A 7,472-nucleotide genomic window follows, 5' to 3' on the forward strand; every position below is an offset into this window, starting at 1 on the left:
TCACTCGAGGTGAGGAATTCGAAACAAGCCTGGCCAACATGGTAAAACCCTGTCTCTACTAAAAATACAAAAATTAGCCGGGCATGGTGGTGGGCGCCTGCAATCCCAGGTACGTGGGAGGCTGAGGCAGAATTCTGTGAGCCCAGGAGGCAGAGGTTGCAGTGAACAGAGACCATGCCACTGCACTCTAGCCTGGGCAACAGAGCCAGACTCTGTCTCAAAAAAAAAAAAAAAAAACAAAACAAAAAACCTGAGCTCTACTCCAGACCAATTAAATTAGACTCTCTGGGGGTAGGGCTTTGTGCAAATTTACCCATTTGATTCTAATGTATGCCCAAGGTTGAGAAGCTGTGGTATAATACATTATAAAGAAAATAGGCTTCGGAGTCTCAGACCTAGGCTTGAAGTCAAGATCCATAACTTGCTCGTTGTGTGACTTCAACAAGCAAGGTACTTAATTGCTTTAAGAGTGAGAAAGAAAAGAAACCTTTTCTGAGGAATGTGAGCCTCCTCGTGGGAGTAAGGCAGCAGTGACATCCCACTTTCCCCGCTTGAGCTCATCACCTCTTGCAGCTGTTTGCTATGTGGACTCTAGACTGATTGTCACTGCAAATAGCTATAAATTAACCTAACAATGTTGCATGATGAGCACCATAACTCATGCCCTGGAGTTCAACAATGTATAGCTAATCACTAATCAATGTCATTTCTGTAAACCAACGGGAATTCCTGAAAAACAACTGTGTATCAGCCCACCGTCTTCCTTTTTTGCCTATAAAAACCTACTTTTCACGAAGGTCAAATGGAACTCTTATACAAGGTTATCAGGTCTGAGTCTTCTGGGCAGCTGTCCCCATCTTGGCTCAAGTAAACTCATTAAAATTATATTTAGTGCCTCAGCTTCTTCCTTTAGGTTGACAAGAGAGTAGATTTTTAACATTTTATTTTGAGACAGGATCTCTGTTGCCCAGCTTGGAGAGTAGCACAATCTTGGCTCACTGAAGCCTCCCTCTCCCAGGCATCGATCCTCCCACTTCAGCCTCCCAAATAGTTGGGACTACAGGCACACACCACCACACCTGGCTAGTTTTTGTATTTTTAGTAGAGACGGGGTTTTGCCATATTGCCCAGGCTTGTCTCAAACTCCTGAGCTCAAGCGATCCACCTGCCTTGGCCTCCCAAATGCTGGGATTACAGGTGTGTGCCACCACACTCTGCCAAGAGAGTAGATTTTAAGTGTTTTCACCATGCACAAAAAATAAATATGTGAGATAATACATATGTTAACTAGCCTGGTTTTGCCATCCCACAATGTATACATATATCAGAACATCATATTGTCTACCATAAATATATACAATTTTTACTTGTCAATTTAAAAAAATTTAAAAAGTGTTCAGTTTTATAAGGATCAGGGAGAATGTATTTCAGCATCTCACATTACATTTGGAATATAGTAGAAACACAATAAATGGTAGCATTAATACTGGAAAACTGCTATAGTGGAGAGAAAGTGGGTTTAGAATTGGGTATACCTGGCTTCCAATCCCATTTCTACCATTTTTAGTCTTTGATAAGTTAAACGTTCTGTGCCTTAGCTTCCTAATTTGTATAATGGTTAGAATAATTCCTATTTTAAAGAATTGCTATGAGAATTAAATGAAATAACATTTTTAAAACATCTAGCACGTTACTTCTATTGTTTGCAACCCAGCTGTACTAGTGAAACTGCCCTTGAAAACAGTCATAGAATATTCCTTATATTTAGAAATGTTCTGTTTTAGATGTGGGCATGTATAGGTTCTGTGTTTAGTGTAATAAATGTATATAACAGAACAAATTCTATTTATTCTATACTATTAACTATATCAACTGAAGAATGATGAGATTCAGAAATTTGGAAAGGAGAGCTTTATTTCACATAAAGGGTTGTAGCCTGCAGGTGGCCATCCTGACAGGCTGGGAAGCATGGCCTCTGGCCAGAAGCCAGAAACAGATACTTCAAGGGTCAGAATAGTAAGACAGGAATTTATGCTGAATGGGGTGGCCAAATGTGCATATTCAATAAGCTATAGGAAAAGTCAGGAATATTTATGAAAGGAGAAACATATGCATGCCCACATGAACTTCATGCCTCTTCATGGGATCCATGTTAGAAAAATGGCTGTCGGCATGATCCAAGGGTGGAGTTTTCAGCCCTCTGGCATCAAAAGGTAAAGTAGAGGGCACAAAAACCCTCACTGTGCATACTCCATAGACTGGCCAGAACCACTCCATAGTCAGTGGTCTCTTATCAGGTAAAAGGAGGGGCAATGTCAGATGGATAGCTGTATCAGTGGTAGAGTCTTCAGAAAGGGCTGGTTTCTGTTTAGCCCCTAGGGGAGAAAGCCCATCCCATCATGGCTCGGAACTCAGTTTTCAAAGTTTCTCTGGGGTCCCCTTGGCCAAAAGAGGTGGTTCTGTTGAGTCAGTTGTGGAGTGGGGAGTGCTTAGGATTTCATTTTTATTTCTTACCTACTATACCATAGAATAAAACTTCAAGATTTGGTGGCCAGATATAATGAAGGGACTTACTGAGGAGAGGGCAAGTGGAACCTACTGAGTTAGTGAGATGGAAGGCAAATGCAGGCATCTCGCCCTTCCATCTACAGGGGCGTTTAAATTTTTCCCCCAAGGGTTTAATAATTTGAGTCCATAAAACAAACTAATAGAATAACAGAAAAAAGGCATACAAATTGACTAACATGCACATGTATGCACAGGACTCATACAAAATATGAAAAAGTCAAAAAAGGCAAGATGGTTAATGCTTAAATATTTGCTTCACTGGGGAGAGGTAAGATGGGGGATATGAGTAAATAATTTTCAGGGGAAAAGAATGAGCCCACAAAACTATTCCCTAGAACTAAGTTCCTCGGGGCTCTGGGGGACATGGAGTCACAGGGTATGGGAGGGAGAGGGGAGGAAAGGCATGGGTTAAAGGAGGTCTTGTAATGCAGATGAAAATATCTCAGGTAATGTCAGGGATGCCCTCAGAAAAAATAGATGGTAGCTTGTGGTTGAGTTAATCTTTCCTAGATCCAGAGAGGGAGGTGTGGCAGGGGATGGGGGGATGGGGGGATGGGGGTTGGCTCAGAGAAAGCATGGCTGTTGATTTCACTGATGTACACTTTCTTTACAAATACAAATCTCCTCCACAAAAAGACAGCCTTGCAGGGCCATTCCTTTCTGCAGACCATCTCAGTATCCATCTTAAAATATGTTTTTTAAAGTATATTTTGGAGTAAAATAGTTTTAGTTTCCCTTACATCTGTGTTGTTAGGAAGAGCTGTTGCCTGAACCTGACCCCCTAGTGAAGATCAAAGTGACCCAGAACACAGGGGGAAGCCAGGCTAGATTGTCATCACTGCCTTCATGAAATGGAATCTTGTACAGTCATTAGCTACTTACATCTCAGTGCTTCAATGCTGTAGTAGTAGAGGTTTGTAATCAAGATGCATTGTGTCAGCAGTGTTAAAACATCCCAGCTCCATTCTGACAACAAAATCTATAAATAGTTGATCTGGCTATGGCTCACACCAGACCCTTGTATAATTCTCTATCTTCACAAGATGTGCCTGGCACATAAGGCCGAAGAACCTGGACCAATGCCTGACATATACAAAGTACTCAATAAATGTTCCTTGAATTGAACTGACTTGTGTCCTCTGCCTGGAACACTTCTTTAGCTGAAACTAGATGTGAACATTTATTGGGTCTTACCAAGTGCCTGACCCTTTACTAGGCACTTTATATAGAGATCACCTCATTCACCTGGCAAACTCCTGCCCATCCTTCAAGATCCAGCTCAAATATCACCTATTCTGTTAAACCTTGACTCCCTCCAGCAAAGTCCTCTGTGCTTTTGCACTGACAGCTCTTTGCTCAATCTTCAGAAGAGCACTTACCACCTTCTATGTTAACATATCTGTTTACAAAGTCTGTCTCCCCCACTGGAATATGAGGTCATCAGGGTCATTGTGTCCTTATTAATTTTTTTGTGTGAATGGTATATAGCACAAACATGATGAAATTAATTCGTAAAAGAGTCTTATGATTTTTCTGTCACACTGAATATATTTATTTAAAAAACTACATCCTTCTAGACAAAAAGCCAGCTAATTTTTATATTACTGAGAAAGAAAGGGAGTTTCTATATAACCGAGGAAGAATGAATTCTATAATATCTGCACAGACCAGCTGTGAGAATCAACACCTCACAAGAAATACGTAATATGTTTCCGCTAGCACCTACCTTGGAATCAAACAGGTGTGCTCAGGATATCTATTTCTCCTGGTCACCATCAGCTGGCAGGTCCAATAGGCTACAACAAGAAAGAGAAGGATGAGAAGATTTGTATCTCTCTCTCTCTCTCTCACACACACACACACACCCCTCATTTTTCACTAAAGCATTATTGCTCAAAATCTTTTTTTTTTTTTTAAGATGGAGTCTTGCTCTGTTTCCCAGGCTGGAGTGCAGTGGCCTGATCTTGGCTCACTGCAACCTCTGCCTCCTGAGTTCAAGCAATTCTCCTACCTCAGCCTCCTGAGTAGCTGGGATTACAGGTATGCATCACCACATCCAGCTAATTTTTGTATTTTTAGTAGAGACGGGCTCTCGCCATGTTGGTCAGGCTGTTCTCAAACTCCTGACCTCAGGTGATCCGCCCGCCTCGGCCTCCCACAGTGCTGGGATTACAGGCGCGAGCCACTGCGCCCAGCCCAAAATTGTTAACTCAGAGGTAAAATGGAGAGAGAACACTCACAGAGTTTTGTGAAGTTAAAATGGCATAATGTATATAAAGTACCTGATACAGTCACAAATTCACTGCCAGCTAAAAAAGTGGTAGTTACTTATGGTACTTGTGGGTTCGGTGGCCCACACTAGACCGCACTTTATTAATCTTCTAGCTTTCTGATTCCTTTGTTTCCACTAAATGGTGTGGAGCAGGAAGCTTAGTGAGAAAAATTTCTTGACTCTCAGGTGTTTGACATGAGCAAGCAACTGGTTGAACTGTGGCACAATTTACTGAAATAGAGAAGATTGGGTGGGGAGGGTAGTGTTGATAAATCAAGAGTTCTGCCTTGGACATGTTGAGTTGAAAATTCCTATTAATTATCCAAAAGGGGTATAAAATAGACTGTTGAATATGAGTCTGGAGCAGATCAGCAGAAAATTAATGTTTAAAGTCAGAGAGCTGGATGAAATATCTATGGAAAAAGCATACATGTAATAAATGAAATGTTTTTTTCATAGTTATAAAATGGATTCTGTTCTAAAATTTTCCTTTCTACTTGTATTTGATATTCACCTTTCTATGTCAGTACATATAGATTTAGCTGGAGATACTGTAACTTTTTAAATTTCTAATAGTTGTACATGTATTTTGTTCCCAACTTGAAACATTACATGCTTTACAAATATCTTTGAGAGTTTATGCAAGTTGATCAGAGGATAAAATCCTAAAAGATAGAATTGCTGGGTCAAATGCAATGGCATACTTAAAAATTTAAAAGATAGTGCCAGATTGTCCTGCAAAATGGATAAAAAGTAAAATTTATACTCACACCAAGAGGGAAAGAAGAGGTTATTTTCTCATGCTTATCCTCATTTTGAATGAGAAATGGTATTTCACTGATCTTTTAATTTTTGTTCTTATTTAATTATGAGTGAGGTTGAACATCTTTTCACAGGTTTATCAGAAATATATATTTCTTTTTGCTATTTTTCCACTGGGTTGTTAACTTTCTTATTTTGAAGGGTTCTGGGCCAAAGGTAAGAAGAAAGCCTTTTTTTTCCTAAGTACTTCATTTTCACCCTTCTGCTATGTTTGCATTCTAAGGGTACTTCAATTTCAGGCCACATTTAGTAACCAGGTAGTATATTTACCTTCCTGCTGTAAACAATTAGAACATAGGGTAAAATATAAGAAACAACTTTTCAGAAATTGGACACTGGCAGCATAAGACTATAATTCCTAGGAGAAGGGAAACAAATCATGTGGTGCACAGAATTGTCCTAGAGGCAGATTTTGGATCACAGTACAGGGAGGACAAAACTAAGAGAAAAGCCATCTTGCTAAGTCAAGGAAACAGATCAGTAATTGGAAATGCTGAGGAGACTAGGTATTGTGGGGCAAAGGGCCAGCGAGGAGGGAGCTATGCAAAGAAAGGCTCTAGAGGTCCCCTTGAATCTGAAATAGGCTGTAAATGAATAGAATGAAAGAAACTTCATGAGCCAGGCAAAGAACTCCTTAAGAACAATAGCTGAACACTTATTTGAGTTCACAATGGGCTCTGAATTCTGAGTAGCCAGAGTAGGAAGACTAGTTGAATGCCCAGGGCATTAAAAAAGCCTAGAAAGGTCATGCATTAATAATCAGACTAAACTAGTCCCAGAGCAAAGGCTACTGTAGACCAACCCCAGCAAGCTTAAACGTCAGCCTTTAAAACATTAATTTGATCTACAAGTAACTTAACTCCTTGTCTAAACCAACTTCAACACTCTTCAAAGGAAGACAACAAACTTCAGCTATTCTACAACATAATATTTACAATTCCCTGCACTCAATAAAAAATTACTAGACATACAAATGAGAAAAAAAAGTGACTCGTACTAAGGGGAAAAAACAGTCAATAGACATAGACAAATAAATAAATAAGACATAGATAACGACTGGGCATGGTGGCTCATGCCTGTAATCTCAGCACTTTGGGAGGCCAAGGCAGGTGGACTGCTTGAGGCCAGGAGTTCAAGACTAGCCTGGGCAACATGGTAAACCCTGTCTGTAAATGAAAATACAAAAAATTAGCCAGGTGTGGTGGCAGACACCTGTAATCCCAGCTACTCAGGAGGCTGAGGCAGGAGAATCGCTTGAATTCAAAAGGCAGAGGTTGCAGTGAGCCAAGATCACGCTACTGCACTCCAGAGTGAGACTTTGTCTCAATTAAAAATATATATATATAGATAGATAATGGAATTTGCAGAGAAGAACTTTAAAATAGCCACTATACATATGCTCAAGGTTTTAAAGGAAAATATGAGCATAATAAGGAAAAAATAGAAGACATAAAAATGAATTGTCTACAGATAAAATATAATATCTGAAATGAAAATTCACTTGATTAGATTAATAGACAATTAGATACTGCAGGAAGAAAAATCAGTTGTACCAGAAGAAATAGCAATGGAAGCTATCAAAACTGAAGTACAGAGAGAAAAAAAGACTGAACAGTAATATTAACATAGCCTCTATGACTTGTAGGACATTAGGTTGTCTAATTAATATATGTGTCATTACAGTCCCAGAAAATGATGAGGGGAGAAAAATATATGAATAAATAATGGCTGAGCTTTTTCCAAATTTAATGAAAACTATAAACTCCCAAATCCGGAAAACTCAATGAATCCAAAGCAGTATTAACATAGA

This window comes from Hylobates moloch, unplaced genomic scaffold, assembly GCF_009828535.3.
Source record: "Hylobates moloch isolate HMO894 unplaced genomic scaffold, HMol_V3 SCAFFOLD_1, whole genome shotgun sequence".
NCBI classification, from domain to species: domain Eukaryota; kingdom Metazoa; phylum Chordata; class Mammalia; order Primates; family Hylobatidae; genus Hylobates; species Hylobates moloch.